This window comes from Orcinus orca, chromosome 7 (genome assembly GCF_937001465.1).
Source record: "Orcinus orca chromosome 7, mOrcOrc1.1, whole genome shotgun sequence".
Classification (NCBI taxonomy): domain Eukaryota; kingdom Metazoa; phylum Chordata; class Mammalia; order Artiodactyla; family Delphinidae; genus Orcinus; species Orcinus orca.
Window position 1 is genome coordinate 81,298,981 of NC_064565.1, and position 17,890 is coordinate 81,316,870.

Below are 17,890 nucleotides of genomic sequence, written 5' to 3' on the forward strand. Positions count from 1 at the left end.
CTATAGACATTCTTTTTGACAGGTAATGACTATGCTAAAAGTTGTGGAGAACCACAAAAGTAAACAGTGAGAGTAAACATTTTGGAATAATGAAGAAAACATTTACACTGCATAGGTATACATTATTAAAATTTCAGGAATGTCTGCTTACTGTAATAACTAACATGAAAAAAATCAGGAAGACAAAAATCTAGAAAGAAAACAATACTGATATGTTTCTTATAATCTCAGAAATGGACCTAACCACACATATTTATAGTTAATGGAGATGAAATGATTACTTAAAAGTGGGTTTAGGCTCACAAGCAAATTTATCCTAGAGAATTCTGAAGCCAAAACTCAGCAATCACAAACCTGAAAACCTGGATGATTCTACCTGACAGACCAATGAGCCTCCAATATTGAAAGAAGTCCTTTTATTCTGTGGTATAATTTCAAATTCTTATTTACTCTACATTCAGCAAACTGAGAATCCTACTAGTAAAAAGTAAATAACAAAGCACACCACCTTGGAATTCTGCATGTCTTTGACTGCAAAGAATCTTTAGCAATACTGCAACTAAAGACCCAGGTACAATTCTTTCAATAACAAATTCTGACTTAATTTGAAAGTAAATAAACTAATTTCAGACTATACGTTTCAGAAGGAATAAGGCATTAAGAATTTAAATCTTGTTCAGTGCTTTTCTTCCACAGAGACAAACTAAAATGAGATGGGGGAGAAAAGTCCTGTAAAGAAAAAGTATTCAGTCAGCTTTTGAGTTCTTTGGTGTAAAGAACTGGTCATCAGAGTGAGATTTTACTAATCCTTGGATTCTGGTCTGCTCATTTAGTTTCCATCTTGTATAAGCAGAACATCATGTATTTGCATGTTCCTTTATTTGAAGTGATTCCACGTTTAGGGTCAGTTATACCTTGAGAGGCTTTGTGCTTGCTTATTATTCCTGGTAAAACAGAAATATTAGCCAATGTGCCTTTAAAGCTTAAAAGACCAGCAAATGTAATTCAGTATCTAAGTTTTTAAATTCTTTTGGTTATCTTATTTGGCATTTAACCGACCTTTTTACTAACTTCACTTTTTACTTAAATGAGTAAATTTTATTTTTTCTGCAGGTATTTGAATCCATAATGACAATTTTGTAGATGCTTACACATGCTTTGAGAAAGTGTGTTGTGTGTGTTCATAACTTAAAGAAAATCAACATCTGTCTCATGTGCACCAATTTAGAAGCATTCACCTAACACATCGAGGTATTATTCTATGCCACAGAAACGATGAGTCATCAGCCTCTGCCCTCAAAGACATGACCATCTATTTTAGCTAATTTAATTTACAATTTATGTTCTTTCCATAGGATGAAAGATTAATAAGCTCTGCGTGTACTGAGTAGGCACCTTGCCTGAGCAGTTAGGAGATAAAAGGATTTTGAAGTCAGATGGACCTGGGCTTGAACCCTGGCTGTGCACACTTAAGACTTTTGTTCCTTGGAGGCTGAGATTTCCACTTATAAAATGTGGGTGCTGATTTTTAGCTTACAGAGGTGTCAAGAGGGTTAAGTGTGATAATGCATATAAAACACCTATCACGTAGATAAGCCCTACATTTTTAGCCTCCCCCGCCCCCGTATATGTTATTTCAATGAAATGCTCAGCTTTAACATTGTCTATAATTCCCTCCATTAATTTTGGTCTAGGATTTTAAAATAATTTCGTAAATGCAACCAGGTTGTAATTGGAGTACTTTGGGAGGTGAATGAGGCGCAATCTAGTTGTTTAAAATTCAAAGACCACATAGGAATGCCAGAGCATGAAGCTCAAAAGCCCAGCCACAACCCTTCACACATCTATCACCAGTCACAGCCTCCGCTGTTAGAAATGATCTGCCAGGGCTGGGAGTGTCCCTAGGGAGAACAACAGGAGAAGAGGATTCATCGTGTTTCTAAAAAACCTGGAGAAAAGTGGTGAAGGAGATACAGATTTGTTTTGCCAGTGTTCTATTTAGAAAAGAAAAAAAAAAGGGCACATAAATTACATCGATAGAATTTGACTAGAAATAAATATTGGGACTTCTCACCCTTCTGCCCCCAATTTACCAGATCCATTGTGTAGTTTTTCACGGAGAGAACACAAAGGGAAGTCCTTTCATTCCTAGCCAGCTCTTTGCCCATAGCCCTCCTTCCTTTTCCCATTCTGTTTAATCGAGTTGAACCATAAAGAAAGTAAACTTGAGGCCAAACTTTAATTCTCTACCTGAAACCCAGATAGTCGGTTTCCTCTTTGTCCTACTGGTCACTCTTCGAAACAATCTCCCTCAAAAGAGAATCAGGGTACTTCCTACAATGATTGGGGAGACAGAAGGGTGTCCCTAATCAAGAAATTCTGAAACTTAACTGAAGTCCTCAAACCCTACTAGTCTGGGGGGGAGACTTTGTCATTCTTTAATTCTCCTCTTTCCACATTTCATGCCTAATGATTTAGGGAACGTTAAAAAAGCAAACCCTGGATGAAGGGTTATTTTCCTGTATTTTTTAAAGTGGGACCATCTCTTTCATTTTTGTTGAATCTATTGGTATTTTGGTGGAGGCTTTCTAGCTTGTTTTTCTTCCTCCACTGTGATTTTCTTTTAATTTCATTTAAGAAAATTTAAATTGCAAAATAACGTACACAAAGTGCACAAATCTTAACGTATAGATAGCCCAGTGAATTTTTTTTTTTTCGATACGCGGGCCTCTCACCGCTGTGGCCCCTCCCGCTGCGGAGCACAGGCTCCGGACGCGCAGGCCCAGCGGCCATGGTTCACCGGCCCTGCCGCTCCGCGGCATGTGGGATCCTCCCGGACCGGGGCACGAACCCGTGTCTCCTGCATCGACAGGCGGACTCTCAACCACTGCGCCACCAGGGAAGCCCCCAGATAGCTCAGTGAATTTTTATATATTGCTATACCTGTATACTTCAACCAGAACAAGATCTTAGGATATTTTTAGCACTCATGGAAGGCTCCCTGGTGTCACTTTCCATTCAATTAAGCCCTCCATGGTAAACAGTCTTCTGACTTCTAAATTTTGCCTGATTTTGAACTTCCCATAAATGAAACCATAACTGTGTACTTTTTTGGCATATGGTTTATTTTGAGCAAAATTAAGTCAGTGATATTCATTCATACTGTTCCATATATCAATAATTTTTTCTTTTGTTTTATAGTATTCCATTGTGTGAATATACCACAATATATCTTTCCCTGTTGATGAATATTTGTGTTGTTTCCATTATTTGGCTGTTTTTAGTAAAGCTGCCTTGAACATCTCCGCTGTGGATTCTCAATTTTCTCCAGGCCCCTTCTCTGTAGGATTGTGATGAGTAGAATTGTGGGGAGGATTTACATGCACAAGTTAATCTTGCTCCAGGTTCATTCTTCAGATTACTTTGGTACGAGGAAGGAAGGAAGGAAGGGAGGAAGGGAGGAAGGAGAGAGAAAGAAAGAAAGAAAGAAAAAGAAAGAAAGAGGGAGGGAGGGATGGAGGCAGGAAGGAAGGGAGGAAGAAAGAGAGAGAAAAGGAAAGAAAGGAAGGGGGAAGGAAGGAAAGAAGGAGGGAAATGTGTAGGGATGTTAGTAAAAAACAAACTCATAATTCTTTGCAATGGCTAAATAAGTAACGTTTCCATGATTACAGACTTCTTTACCTCACTTTTGGAAATAATCCATGCCCTCTTGAAATTACTTAAAGAGCTTTGACATATCCCTTTAAAATGTGATAAAGTCATAGTGTCAAGTGCAAGTTCCAGAGCCAAGTTCACTAGGAAGGTTGGTTGACTTTTGAGTATATTTCCTAAAAGGTTTTTGTTTTTTTAACTTCATGAAGAGTCCAAACAGTTGAACAAATCCCAGAGACTGAGGAAAACAGTGAAATGCAGTTTTAACTATTCACGCTTTATGACGCTCCATTGCTGACTCTTTATCTTTTGATTCCTTATTCCACTTCCCCTAGATTTTTCTGCTTTTGTTGTTACTTAATTTGCTCCCTCAAATGTGAAAAGTCATCAGACATTCAACTTTTCCTTTGAGCCCTAGAATCTACTACGTTAATAAGTTATCTAGACAATTACCTAAACACCATCCCTTTTCAACTTTTATATATAGATCATCTTAGAAACTGGTCAGTTAAAATAATCAGTGCATGGTAAGTAGCAAATTAATTTTCAACAGTTTTTTCTTATTAGAGATTTTCCTTTCTATCATTAAGATTAAGGCTAGTTTTTAATTGTGTGTTCATTTTGGGAATGTTGGCTATTTTTAATTGTGTTCTTGTTTAGTTATGGGGAAATATGTTCTTTGTAACATCATCACTCAGTGTTTGAAGTCAGAGTATAGTCATTTTCAATTAAGTTCATGCCAAATGATGATTGAGAGATTGCCTGAGAAATCAAATTATATCAAGCCAGAGAACCTCCTAAGAGAAACCACTTGGTACGGTAGAATAAATTGCAAATGATATGAAAATAGTGACAAATGGCTGTGCAAACATGGCAAGCCAAATTCTGGACGTCAGTTCTTTAACCAAGAAGTGTTAATCTAAAAACAAACAAACAAAATTTGTCAATCTCAGGGTTTTAACAATCATAGGTAAAAATTTTAAATGTGATTAGAATTTGCCTATGACATTTACCCCCAGCATTTAGGGCTGTATGAGTGGAGCTTCTTTGAGTGTTTTGCCTCACCACTCATGCTGGAAACAGTTTTATTTAAAGACAGAATGGAAAGTATATAGGTCAAAGTTGAGAGAGAAAAGGTTAAGTATTTGTGTTAAAGGCGGTGGCCATAGAACTGCATTAGATAAGTATATGAAAGGCTCGTTCTTTGTTACATTGCTTGGAAGGACATTTTTGAGTCTGCTGTGTCTTCTTTAAAAACCACATTAGCAGCTCCATCTGGGAAAGAGTTCTCTGTCCTAACCAACATTCCAAGGCCAACTAGCCCTTTGTTAGCTCTGTAGTTCTGGGCTCAGAAAGGCTGAAGTGATAAAAATATAAATTGTGATTCTATTAAGGAAAAAATATCTAGCGAGAGCTGGTTTTAAATTCCTGTGATAGTGTTTAGCTTGTTCAAGGTTCGCATTCAACATTTACAATTGGCTCAGTGTTATGGAGGAGAAACCTGTTGATACAGCTCCTTTAAGTGCGATGGGTTTCAAAACAACCCTGCAGATAGCACACATTCCTGTGGTGGGAGTCCGAGGGCGAACCGAAAGCCTTCCCCATTCATTCAAAGAAGGAGAAAGAAACTGAACTTACCTCCCAACAGGTGAAGTTAAGCACGTCCTGTAAGTGGATTGATTTGTTCTATAAATCGAAGTTCTGTTCACAGGGGCCTTAAGAAATATGCTTTCTCACCCGATACCCTTCTATTCCCCCACCTCACCCTGACAGCCCCCAGGCTCACTGCTGGGAAAATATTTATTTCTTCTTCAGAGATGCCTTTCTTCCGCCTTGATTATAGTATTTTTTTTCTTTCTTTTTAGCTCAAAAGGAGAATTTTCCCCCCTTTTCATCCTGCGTGCCTTGTCTGATACATTGTTTCTCTTTTCTTTTGTTACTATGCTCCTGCACATCTTACAAATGTGAGTTTTATATCAAAATAATACAAAATAAATGCATGCTTTAAAATAATAAAGAAATAGTACAGCTCTTCTCAGTGATTATATTCTATGAGCATTTAAACTTTTGAAAGTGCTTAGAAATTTCTTTTTAAAAAAACTATCAAAAAACTTCTTACAGAAACTCATTTTGTGAAGTTTTTTACTTTTGCTCTTATGGATTGTTTATAAAAAATACCTAGTGTGTTTCAGAAATATGCATATTTTAGTGTAGGGGAGGTTCAATAGTTTAAGACTTTAGACTGATTTTTCATTTGCAATTAATCTGTACATTTATCCATAGAGTGGTTTTTATATAATTTTCAGCAGAGGTAGATAAAAACATTACTCAGTGCAACAACTTAAAAAAAAGAATAACATAAGAGTTGCTGATACTATGCTTTGAAAGCCATGTCCTAGTATTGCCACTTAAAATTTTGGAACTGTTCTCCGACTCTGTAGCAAAGTAGAGGCTTTCTGAGGTGTATCTTTACCTGTTCTGAATTCCTCCCCTTCCCTGTGTTTGGCCCCCCAGTCTCAGTGGTTCTTGATATTCAAAGACAGGCTCCTGAGCTGCTGACAGTGTCTAGTTGGAGCCATGGGCTGCTCTGACTCATCCACACTTTTATCTTCTGAGACCATTCATTTTAGGAGCAGTGACATCAGTTTTCCAGGAGGCTGGCTAACTAAGACTACCACTGAAGGAATGAAGTTAAAGGACTTGGAATAGCACCTGATTCATAGTAGGAGCTCTATAGGCATTCGTTGGACAAAAGTTTTCAACTCTTTCTTTCGTGCCAGTTATATTTCTAACCAGGTCATGAGGGAGTGAGTTTTCTTTTTTGTTTGTATTGCAGTTATAACCCTGGCTTTGAAAATATTGTGACTTGACATGGTCCAAATTAAGTAAATAAGTTTTACTCTAGCATTCCAAGCCCTCCAAACTTTCCTAGCTTTATTTTCAACATACCCTTTATTTTATTATTAATTTATTTAAATTTTATTTATTTATCTATTTATTTTTGGCTGAGTTGGGTCTTTTGTTGCTGTGCGCTGGCTTTCTCTAGTTGTGGCGAGCGGGGGCTACTCTTTGTTGTGGTGCGCGGGCTTCTCATTGTGGTGGCTTCTTTTGGTGCGGAGCATAGGCTCCAGGTGCGCGGGCTTCAGTAGTTGTGGCACGTGGGCTCTACAGCACAGGCTCAGTAGCTGTGGCGCACAGGCTTAGTTGCTCTGCGGCATGTGGGGTCTTCCCAGAGCAGGGCTCGAACCTGTATCCCCTGCATTGGCAGGCGGATTCTTAACCACTGCGCCACCAGGGAAGCCCTCAATATACCCTTTAAATTTTGCTTATGGGAGTCGTGAGGGAGGGCTGCTGAGCTGGTGGTGCTCCAAAATCCCTGCCCACCTAAATGAGAGCAGAGTTGCATATTGAACTTTGCTGCACACACGATATTGTTGACTGGGATGGTTTAGCTGAGTGAGAAAATTTAAGTAAATAGCCAAAATCTGCATTGAAAAACTTCTGCCTTAAAACAATCTAAGCCTTAGACAAACTCCACTAATTCACCATTCCCTCCTTAGCAAGTTGGGAGGACCCAGTCACCTTTTGATGGGTTCTACCTAATTTCAATTACTTGCATTCTTGCCAGCAGTATAATTGGAAAAATTAGAACATTTACAACTAGTGGGTATGCGTTTCCTCTGGGAAATGCCGATACTACTTAATGAATGGTCACTCCCTTGGAAAAGGACAAAGTTCTCTAGAGCAGAACTTCTCAAACTTGACAGTGTATACAAGATTCACTGGAGATATTTTCACAGTGCAGATTCTGATGCTGTAAATCCGGGTTGGAGCCTGGGGTTCTGCATTTTTAATGAGTCACAGGTGATGAAAATGCAGCTGGTCCACACTGTTCTTACCTGGGCAGTTTTTTAAAACTGTAGCTGCCTGGGTTCCTCCTCCATTTTATCCTCTTATCCCCTTCCTCACCTATGTTTCTAATTGAATCGGCCTGAGTTATGGCCTGAGCATGGCGATTTTTTTTAATCTCCCAGGTGGTGCTAGTATACAGCCAAGCTGAAGAACTTCTGGATCTTGTTTTTAATCAGTTTCTACTTGACAATCCATCACTTACACGCATCACCTGCCCGGCTCCTGTAGGCATTTGATTTTCTGCATTAAAAATACCCCATCCTTTCTTGAAGAAATCACATCAGTCTTTCAAAACCCCTTTTCAAATATTACTGCATTTTTCAGATACATAATACATTAAAAAAATTCTTCCGGCAGTCACCTTGCCCTAAGTCCCATACAACTTTATTTGTTATCCTAAGGCAAGGACTGGATTCTGCCTTATAATTATACGTCTATTTATCTTAACCTCCCTAGTTGATAAACTACCTAAAGGCAGACATTGTCTCACCACTTTTATCTTCCCCTGTGGTTTCCCAAGCAGGGCCCCCGCACGGTGCCCTGAACACTTGTGTCTTCACTCAACAAACTTTCATGAGCTGATGTGCCAAGCAGCCTGAGCTATGGTGAGACAAGCAAAAGCAGACAACTTCCTCTCCGCCTCTAGGAGCTTCACAGTCAAATGAGGGAGACAGATAGTCACAAATAATTTACAAAAACTAGCATAAGAGTTCAACCAAGACTTGAGGGAATCTGAACTTTTCCAGATTGGAAAGAAAGTCTTTTGGAGGAAATGATTAAGGCCTGAAGCGTGGCTAGGTGGAGGTGGGGAACGAGGGTAAATAACATTTCAGAGAGAGAAAACTGTAGCATTTGCATGAGTTTTCAAATAAATTAAAAAATTTTTCAATTAGAAAAAGTCTTCCTACCCCATCCTCTGTCCACCCAGGTCCCCAGAGAGGTGCAAACTATTATTAGTGTCTGGTGAATCCTTTCAGAGTCTCTTTAAGCATGTTCAAGCAAATGCACAGTAAGCACTATCTTTTCACCTCTGAACCGTGCTTTTTCCTCCTTAACAATTTGTATTTCTTCTCATTTCAGTACAGAGAGAGCTTCCTTATTTTTCATAAGAAAACACTTGTCTTAAAGCTGAACATTATTTTATTGTGTGCATGTATTAACTAGTATATCCCCAATAGTTGGATTGCTTGCAATATTTTGATACTGCAAACAATGCCGCAATGAATAATCTTGTAATTTAGACGTTTTTCACATATGAAAGTAGATCCGTAAGATCATTTACCAAAAGGGAAATTGTTGACTCATGACCACATGCATGTGTGATTTTGAGAGATATTGTTAGATTGCCTTCCATAAGTATTGTATCATTGTACATTCTCACCAGAAATATGAGACCCCTTTTCCTTACTGCCTCCCATTAGTATGTTATCAAACTTTTCAATGTTTTTCAGATCTAATGGGTAAAAATAATGATGTCTTAATAGTTTGAATTTCTCTTATGAGTGAAGTTGAACATCTTATGATACTTTTAGGAGCCATTTACATTTTTTTTTCTGTAAACTTCCTGTTTTCTTATTCCTTGTCCATTTTAATATTCAGTTGTTTGGTAATTTTCTTGTTGATTTTTAAAAGCTCTTTATGTTTTAAAGATATTACACTTTTTTGATGTGAGTTGCTAATGTCTCCCAGTTCTTGGCATTTACTTACAGTGTTGTGCAGTTTTTTGTTTGTTAGTTGTTTGTTTGCTTGTCTGTTTTTACCTTACAGTTGATTTTGGTTTTGACAGAGTTAAACTTATCAATCTTTCCTATTTTGATTTCAGTATTTTAAGTCATAGTTAGAATGGCCTTCCCTGCTCCAAAACTATACATGAATTCTCCCATGTTACATCCTAGAACATTTATAGCTCTGCCTTTTTACATTTAAGTATTTGATCTTTCTTATACATTTGGTATGTGACATAAAGCATGGATTTGAATGTTTTTGTATGCCCATCCACTGTCAGAATACCATGTATGAAGTAATTTTTTTAAAAAGAGAACTGTGAGAGCACTGAGAAAGAGAAGAAAGACTCAAGTCTAAGAGACCAGTTCTGATGAATTGGGAGATTGGGATTGACATATATACACTAATATGTATAAAATGGATAACTAATAAGAACCTGCTGTATAAGAAAATAAATAAAATAAAATTCAAAAAAAGAAAAGAAAAGAGAGACCAGTTCTAGGGAAATAAAAAGTCATAGGGTACCAAAGCACATGAAGGGTTAGGGCAATTTAAACATTCAATTTGTGTAGCAAAATGGCCATCGTTTCCATTCCATTACCACCAACTCTTCTCGGTAGACATGACCTTCTCCTTAGAGCATTGTTTCAGGCAGCCACTTCCAAGTAACCAAAATGGACACATTTGCCATCCTTAATGCAGGGTTTGATTTGGGAGGAATAGGGAAGGAAGAGAAGTGACAAGAGAAGGGGCTGAAAAGGCAGGAGATGTCAGGGTCTTGAATGCATATTAAACAATGGAGACAATGTGATTTTTTTTTAAGGCAAAAAATGACTTGGTAAGTGTTTTGAGAAAGGAGGGAATGATGGATTGAAGGAGAGAAATCAAAAGCTATTGTAGTCCAATCCAGAGATGCTGAATACCTGAACTCGGGTAGTAGAGTGAAATAGAGGGGAAGGGCCATATTTAAGAGGTAACTCAGCAGAAGTTGTAAACCAATTAGCTATATGTATGTAGTGAAAGAGAAGCTAGAATAAAAAATTATTGATCCCTCAAACTTGGGCATGTAGTAGTGCTGAGACCTAGACAGAGAACTTAGGAGGAGGAACAGATTTGGGGATGAAAAGACAATAAAAAGAATGAGTTTGATTTTAAGCTTTTAGATATCAATACTATATTTGAACTCTTTGCATTTGCCTAGCACTGGGCTAAGACTATGATGTATTTAGGACTAGAGAGAAGATTTAATGTTGATTCATACAAGGTAATTACATGAGGAAAGAAAATACATATAGAGAAGCTGGAAAATGACAAGTTTGGTCTATGAATTCCCAGTATGAAAGATGACTGCCTCTGAAATTGTCAGAAAAGATGGACTTGGCAAGTAGAGCATGTAATAATAAGAACAACAAAAGCTGATACAAGTCTACATAAACTAGAACAGGAGGCATGAGTCAGTCTTACAATAATATTTTAGCATTAGTTCCACTTGCCAGTCCCAGCATATTATGTCTGAGCTTGGGCTCCAGGACTTCAGGCATAAAAATCCTAGAGAACATTCAAAAAGCAAGAAAGATAATTAAAGGGTTAGAAATAGCTGAGGCATGAAAGTGTACTTGAGTTGGATTGGAGAACAGGAGAACAAATGGGGACTCCATTCACAATAGGTGAAGGCACTAAAGAAATAAGTATTTGCCCAGAGGTCAGAAAGGGAGTAAACTGTAAATTGATATGCATGAGATAATGGGATAAAACTTCCTGAGATAAAGGTTAAGTATTAGATGACCCTTACGTTTGGTAGTTCAAGTTACCTGGAGGTTGTGAAATCTTCTGTCTATGAATCTTTAAAGCATGGAGAGCATTTAGCAAACACTCTGTACTTAAGGATCCAGTTCCTGATCCTGTCAGCAAAAATCCAGCACAAATCTTGTGCAGGTGGCTGCCATAAGATCCCTCTTCTAGGAGGTCATCTCCACCTTCAGTGCCCCTTCAAGAGCCTTTCATTATTTAAGGACTATTTTTGAATGATACATGTGAGACAGTAGTTTGGGTGCTAAGGAAGGGGGGGAGGTGAACAAAACAGAAGAAAGAGTGTATCCAAAGTTGACAGAGTGTGGCCCTGCATCAGGTACTGAGCAGCTGGCTGCCCACTTCTAAAACCCACCCTCTTGAAAGTCGGCCTCATGCCACAGTCCCCACTTCCTGAATCCTTCCTCTGTTTCCTCCCAAATTCCTCCTGAATCTGGTATCTCAGAGGTCAGTGCAGGGCACTGGAGCGTCGTGCCTGCTCCAAAAATAAGAAGACAATTCAAGAGTCTGGATTTAATATTTTTCAAATAGAGCACAGACTGTCTGTAGTTTTAGTTTGTCTCAGAATCATTCAAGACGTAATTTATTCATTGGGCTTACTTTTTTCCTTTTGACTATCTGGTGTCTGACTGTCACTAGTGAATGTGACAGCATGATGCTCAATGATGGTGGTTACTGGAGATATATTTTAATAAGAGAGTGACTTATTTTAATTGCTCAGATAGGCAAAATCAGAATATACATCACTTAAGTAGTCTGTTTATGTAATACATGTAGATATACCATGTATTTTTAGATGTTTAGTAATGCAAAATACTTGGAAGGAAAGCTGCTACCAGAATATATGTTTAGAAATTAGCTGAATGTTGTTTAAAGGCATATGTAGAATTGGAAATTGATTGCCATATGGATTGTGAGTTCTTTGATTTCTTTGAAGATAGTGTTTGATGGAGTTAGTGTCCTTGGTACTGAACTCAGCATAAAAGCACAGGGCTGTCTCCATCTTTGTAGAAGTCAACCATGCAGATTTAGAAGCTACCTATAGGACAGGAAGACATATTCCTCCCATGACTTTTATTTACAGATGCTTTGAAGCATCCCCATATCACTTGATTCAATTCTCCAGATAGAGGACCTGGCAGTAGCAGAAGGATTAAGGAGAAAAGTTGCAGGGCCAGCACAATTGGAAAGATCATTTTACTGGTAAACTTTCCGGCGATTCAGAGATATGCAAACTAACCAGAATAAATTTGTAGCAAAAAGTATGAAGTGACCCAGCACTGGAACAGAGTTTGGCTTGGAAATATAGCTATAACGGGTGGATTTTTTAACTGTACATGAATAGGCAGATTTGATGACTCTTGGAGAACAGAAAATATAAGGAGTGGGGGGAGGGATCCAGAGCATCCCCAAATTAATTGTGTTTTTATAGAACAATTACCTATGACCGTAATAAATCCAATGACCAACTTCCCAAGCATAGGAAAATATGCTAGGTGCTTTATAAACTTATCCTATTAAATCTTCATAGGTACTTTGTAGTGTAAGGAATATTGTACAGAAGAAAAAACTGAGGCCCAGATAGTTAACAATTTTCCCTACTTAGAAAATGGTGGTGCTTGGATTCAAATTCAAATCTATCTGGTTCCAAATCTGTACTCGTTCCTTATATCACATTGGTCCTTACTATTGTCCCTATTAGTGCACTTTTTACAAAACGAGTGATTTAGACTTTTCCTCTGAAGTTCAAGCATTCCAACACTCCCAGAACTGTTTTGGGTTAAGCAGACCTGCTAAAGTGAACTTTTTCAGTTTGAGGCAGTTAGATGACAACACCAAAACTGTTACTAGTCAGCCACGCCTCCCAGAAATGGGTCAAAGGGATATTTGAAGGACAGAGGGTTTAAAGAGAACTCAAGTGTTTGAAAGAGAAGTTGTAAATAAAGCCAAACAACAGTTTGGACATCACTGATGATATCTGAGTGTGAGAAATGAGCAAAAAGGGCAACAGCAGAGTTTAGGAAGGCTAAATCAGCTAAGCCCAGAAAACATAACTGAAAGAGATACAGGAAATTAAGGGTGAAAGTTTGTCTGTTAATGAATGATGTCACTTTCAGGTAGGATTTGAAATCCATTTGATAAAAAAGTCTTTTGTATTCAAGGGTGTTCTGCCAGATTACACAAGGACATGTGTTTTCTTGACATGATTGAGTGTGAGTGTTCTGTTCCATCAGTAATCTGACTTTTCCCCTAAGTGTAAGTTGCGATATTTAACTATTAATATTTCTGTTTAAGGTTTGTTTAGAATTGCTTCAGTGAACTTAGAAGTTTTTATAAGAACATAGTCTCCTCGCTCTCCCCTCATTCCCCACCACTCCAACCTCGTCCAGTAGTATATAATTTATCTAAATAGATTGTTTCGTAATGATGCATTTTTGTACTAGAAGTAAATGTGTCCTTTCGGGCTCAGTATACATTTCTTTAAACAAAAGAGGCCATATTAAACCAAGTATTTACTGTGAAGCAAACAACCAGTACTCCACACATACGGAGTCTTAAGGAGTAATTTTTATTTTGGCTCTACACTGCTAAAGTTAAAGGCAACCCATTAATGGCATGCTTTAGCTCTCAAAAAGAAGTTTGGCCCTGAAAAGAAAACACTTGGCTTTATAAAATGACTTATTATCAAATTTTAAATGGCGCAAAATGAACATATTATGTTCTATACCTTTATTTATATTGTGTTTTTTTTTTTGAATATTTTTTTAAATTTAGATAATCTCCAGAATACCTAAATCATATAAATATATTGTGTTTTTTCTCAGAAACTTCCTTTGAAAATGAGTCTGAAAACATTGTGAATATACTTTGTAACATTGCAAAAGTATTTCATCAAAGTAAAGATGTTTTAGTCATTCATTTAAGAAAAGCAAAACTCAAGCAAACAAGCAAAAGACCACGCATGCACATGTATACACCCTCGTAGGTATATTGACTGGGAAAAATTAGACCAAGGATTCAAAACGTAAATAAAGCTTTGTCATTTCCTGAAAATGTATACTCAGGAAGAAAATAAAGAAGGGAGATTATTCAGTAGTCCAAATCTGGTGACCCTTTCCATTGTATCCATCTGTGAAAGAAGGCCTGTTGTTTCCATGTACTGAAAATGCAAGATGTGGTGATTACCTACCCAGGAGGAGGGAAGGGTGGATGTTGTACTCATAAATTAGCAATTTATGTGACTATTTGAGAATAGTCATAATCTTTGTCCAGTAAGGCATTAGCAATTTAAAACTTTGCTGACAGCTCTGATCAGCCAGTTATATGAGTGCCCCGTCACCACTGCCCATCCCCATCCCCAAGCCATTTATGAAGTACCTATTGTGTGCAAGGCCCTGGGATGAGAGATGAATGAGGAAAATGCATGCCTAAGATAAGATCTTTTGCCCATCCTGGACTGATTGCTCAAGGACACCAGCAAAGCAGGGATATAAAAAATTGAAGAAAGCTCAGCAAAGATAAAGTATCCAAATTTCTACATACAAAAAATAACTGGAGAGAAGCTCAATTTATGTATGCATGTAAATTTTGTATTTTGCAGTTTACAGCTTGGTATTGACTTTATTTGAACAATACATGAGGAATCACAATCTTTTCAGAGCTCCAGCCCTCAAAAATTCTAAATGAGGCCCCGTCCTTGCCTCCCTTATCTTGAGGAGATGAAAAGCCTCTGATATTTTCTTCTGCTATGTACTCTTCCTTATTTTTTCTCTGGAGATAGCAGTCATGTGATCAGAAACGCTAAAATGTGTCAGATTCCCCTTGGGATAAGAAGGCCTCAGTCAGATTTAAGTAGTGAGACCCTGGCAGTAAAAAATCTAATTCTGTCTTGATGGTCTGACTGTTTAGTAGGGCTACTCTGCAATTTACCACTTCCTTCTTGATGGCTTTGTTCCTGAAGATTTGAGATGAGAGAGTAATGAACATTTTAATTTGACATATGAAAGAGAAAATAATACAAGTACTTATTTTCATGACCACAAAATATAGATTACTAATCTATATAATTTCTTAAAAAATAACCACAACAGCAACAACAAGCCTTCTATAATTCTGTGGAAATGAAAGTAAAAGAGCTTCCTTTTAAAAACAAAACCACTTCTGGATTTTGGGACGATTTTAGAGATTCTTATTGCAGGACATAGACAGTAATTAGAGAGTGTCAGTTGGAAAGTAACTGTGCAAAGTGCAGATGAGGGTGAAGTCGATGTCAGGGAAAATATCGTCAATGGGTAATAATTTCCCCAAAGAAAAGAGTTTTCTATACAGTTACTCATCTGTACCTCAGGCTCACAAACTGGCTGGCAAGTTTTAGTGGCAGGAAAATTGATAAATAGTTGTAGCCTGGAGATACAATTTCTCTCCTTGCACATAAATGTCTTCCCATATCCCTTGGCTGTTTTTATCTCCAAGCATTATTAATCTATGTTTCTTGGGAAAAATAAGTTCATGATGATGCATCAGTAAATTTTCAACACCTCAAAGATTGCCTTAAAATTATATTTTAAAATGTTACTTTTCTGAATTAAATTAAGGGTTAACTATTACCTAAGAAAGTAATCAAAATTGGGAGATTTAAACCAAGGATATATATGAATTCCAATTTCCTATGACTCTGGATAATTTATTTTTGATCCATCTCTCAAAAATTTGAAACGGTAGGTTTAGAAATCTGCATTAAAACAAAAAAAAACCTCCCTCTATGACTCATAATTACCATAATGATTTATTTAAACAAAATAGCTACAACTTCAATAATTGTCCATTCTGTTTTTAAATGGAGTAAACAGTGAAGATGCTCATTTAAATAAGTGGCCAGTTGATGTCATTCTGTGTAGAGAGAGGGCTGGTGATGTGATTTGAGCAGTACCAGCTTCCCACTGTTAGCAACGCACCCTAAAGGCAATTATATTACCCAAATTAACAAAACACAGAAGATAAAGTAACTACATGAATAGCTGAAGAGTGAGGAAGGGAGACTTCTAAGGACTTGCCAACTCTAACATTCTGCAATTCTCAGAATAATTTTTTTTATAACCCATAGCCAGACATTTCTTATACAATAAGAAATAAGACCAGGAAGGAATTGGAAACAAGACAGGTAGTAAATCTGAGAGAAGGAAAATGTACATCTGTATATAGTATACTGAATGGCTGGATGTATTGAGAAACTTTAAATACTGAGGGGCAGCCAAAACCCACTGGTTATCTTAGAGGGAAACAGCAATGCCACAGATGGGGGCAGACGGTTGTCAGTATTTGCAGACTTCACACTTCTGGTGGTGTCTGCTCTATGTACAGTCTATTAAGTGTGTTGTGGAAGAAATCTCCCTGTGAGTTAGACCTATTAAAATCAACTTTAGAAATGAACTTCTGGTATAAGTAACATTTACAAAGTTGTGTACATTGAGCAAGATAGGCAAAATATGAGCAAAATCAATGTCATGTCCACCTCGTTTACTAAAGTTATAATTGAAATATATAAGTAAATGTTTCAATGTAACAATTAAAGTGTACATTGGAACAATAAACATGTATGAGCCATTCATCATACATAAGAGAACCTTGAGGCAGATATAGATGAATAACACAGGCTCCAAACTGGGAGCTTATGATAGAATACTTGTACAGTTGATGAATTGTTTGTACTCTGAACATACAAGGTTCTCTCCATAAACATTCATATATCACAGACCCTCCATGGAGCATGAAACTGTAAACTAAAATGCTTGAATTCTTTGCTATTTAATTTATTCTTTCCTTAGAAAAGTTCAAGATAAATGATAATTGATTCACATCTTACATTGTTTTATATATGTATTTATATTTTAATAGTTGCTAAATTGTTGTGATCACCTTAACAGGCTCATCTTACATTCACTCAGTATTCACATCCACTTTCATTCATTACTCAATACTTAGTATTTATTATGTGTCAGGCACTGTGCTAGGCACTGGGAATACAAATTGAAGCAAATGGCCTCTGCCCTCATGAAACATATATTCTAGTGGAGAGACAAATACAAAATAAATAATCACAAATAATTCACTGCAAATTATGATAGGAACTTTGATGATAACATATTGGGCGGGGTATTGCCTAATTTAGATTAAGGGTCAGGAGAAGTCTTTTGAAGGACGTAAAAATTAAGCAGAGACCTAAATATATAAGGAGTTAGTCAGGAAAAATAGGGTAGGACAATTCCTCAAGTTTTCCAGGCAGAGGTCCTGGGCCTTCTTTCCATTCTACCCAGTTATTCTTGAGCAATCTTATCCAGCCCTGTGGTTTCATCTAAATACTGACAACTCCAAAATTTATTATCTGACTCACACTTCTCTTTGGAGCTCGACCTAGATATTCCATTACCCACTTGACATCTCCACTGAGATGTCTTTTAGGTATCTCAAACTTAAAATATCTCCAACTATTAAGTCTTCATCCTCCATCCCAACCTCCACATCCACCCCCTCCTCCAGTCTTCTCACTCTTGGCAGAAGATACCTCCGTCTATATAGTTATTCATACCAAAAACCCAAAAGTTACCCTTGATCCCCACCTCACCCCACACACATTCTTATCCAGGGTAGAGCCAAGTCTCATCAATTCTACCTCCAAAATGTATCTCAAATCTGACACTATTCTTGACATTACTTCTACACCAGCACCTTTCACTTGGATTACTGCGATGGCACCAGGGAGTTCAAACTGAACACCTGTGTCTGGATACAACTG

The 17,890-nt window shown here is 37.4% G+C and overlaps 1 protein-coding gene across 2 annotated transcripts in view; it reads left to right on the forward strand.

Annotated features, from left to right (window-relative positions):
* Window positions 1-17,890, forward strand: part of SLC39A10 (solute carrier family 39 member 10) — a 133,131-nt gene that overhangs the window by 29,131 nt on the left and 86,110 nt on the right. The gene's annotated exons all lie outside the window — the stretch shown is intronic.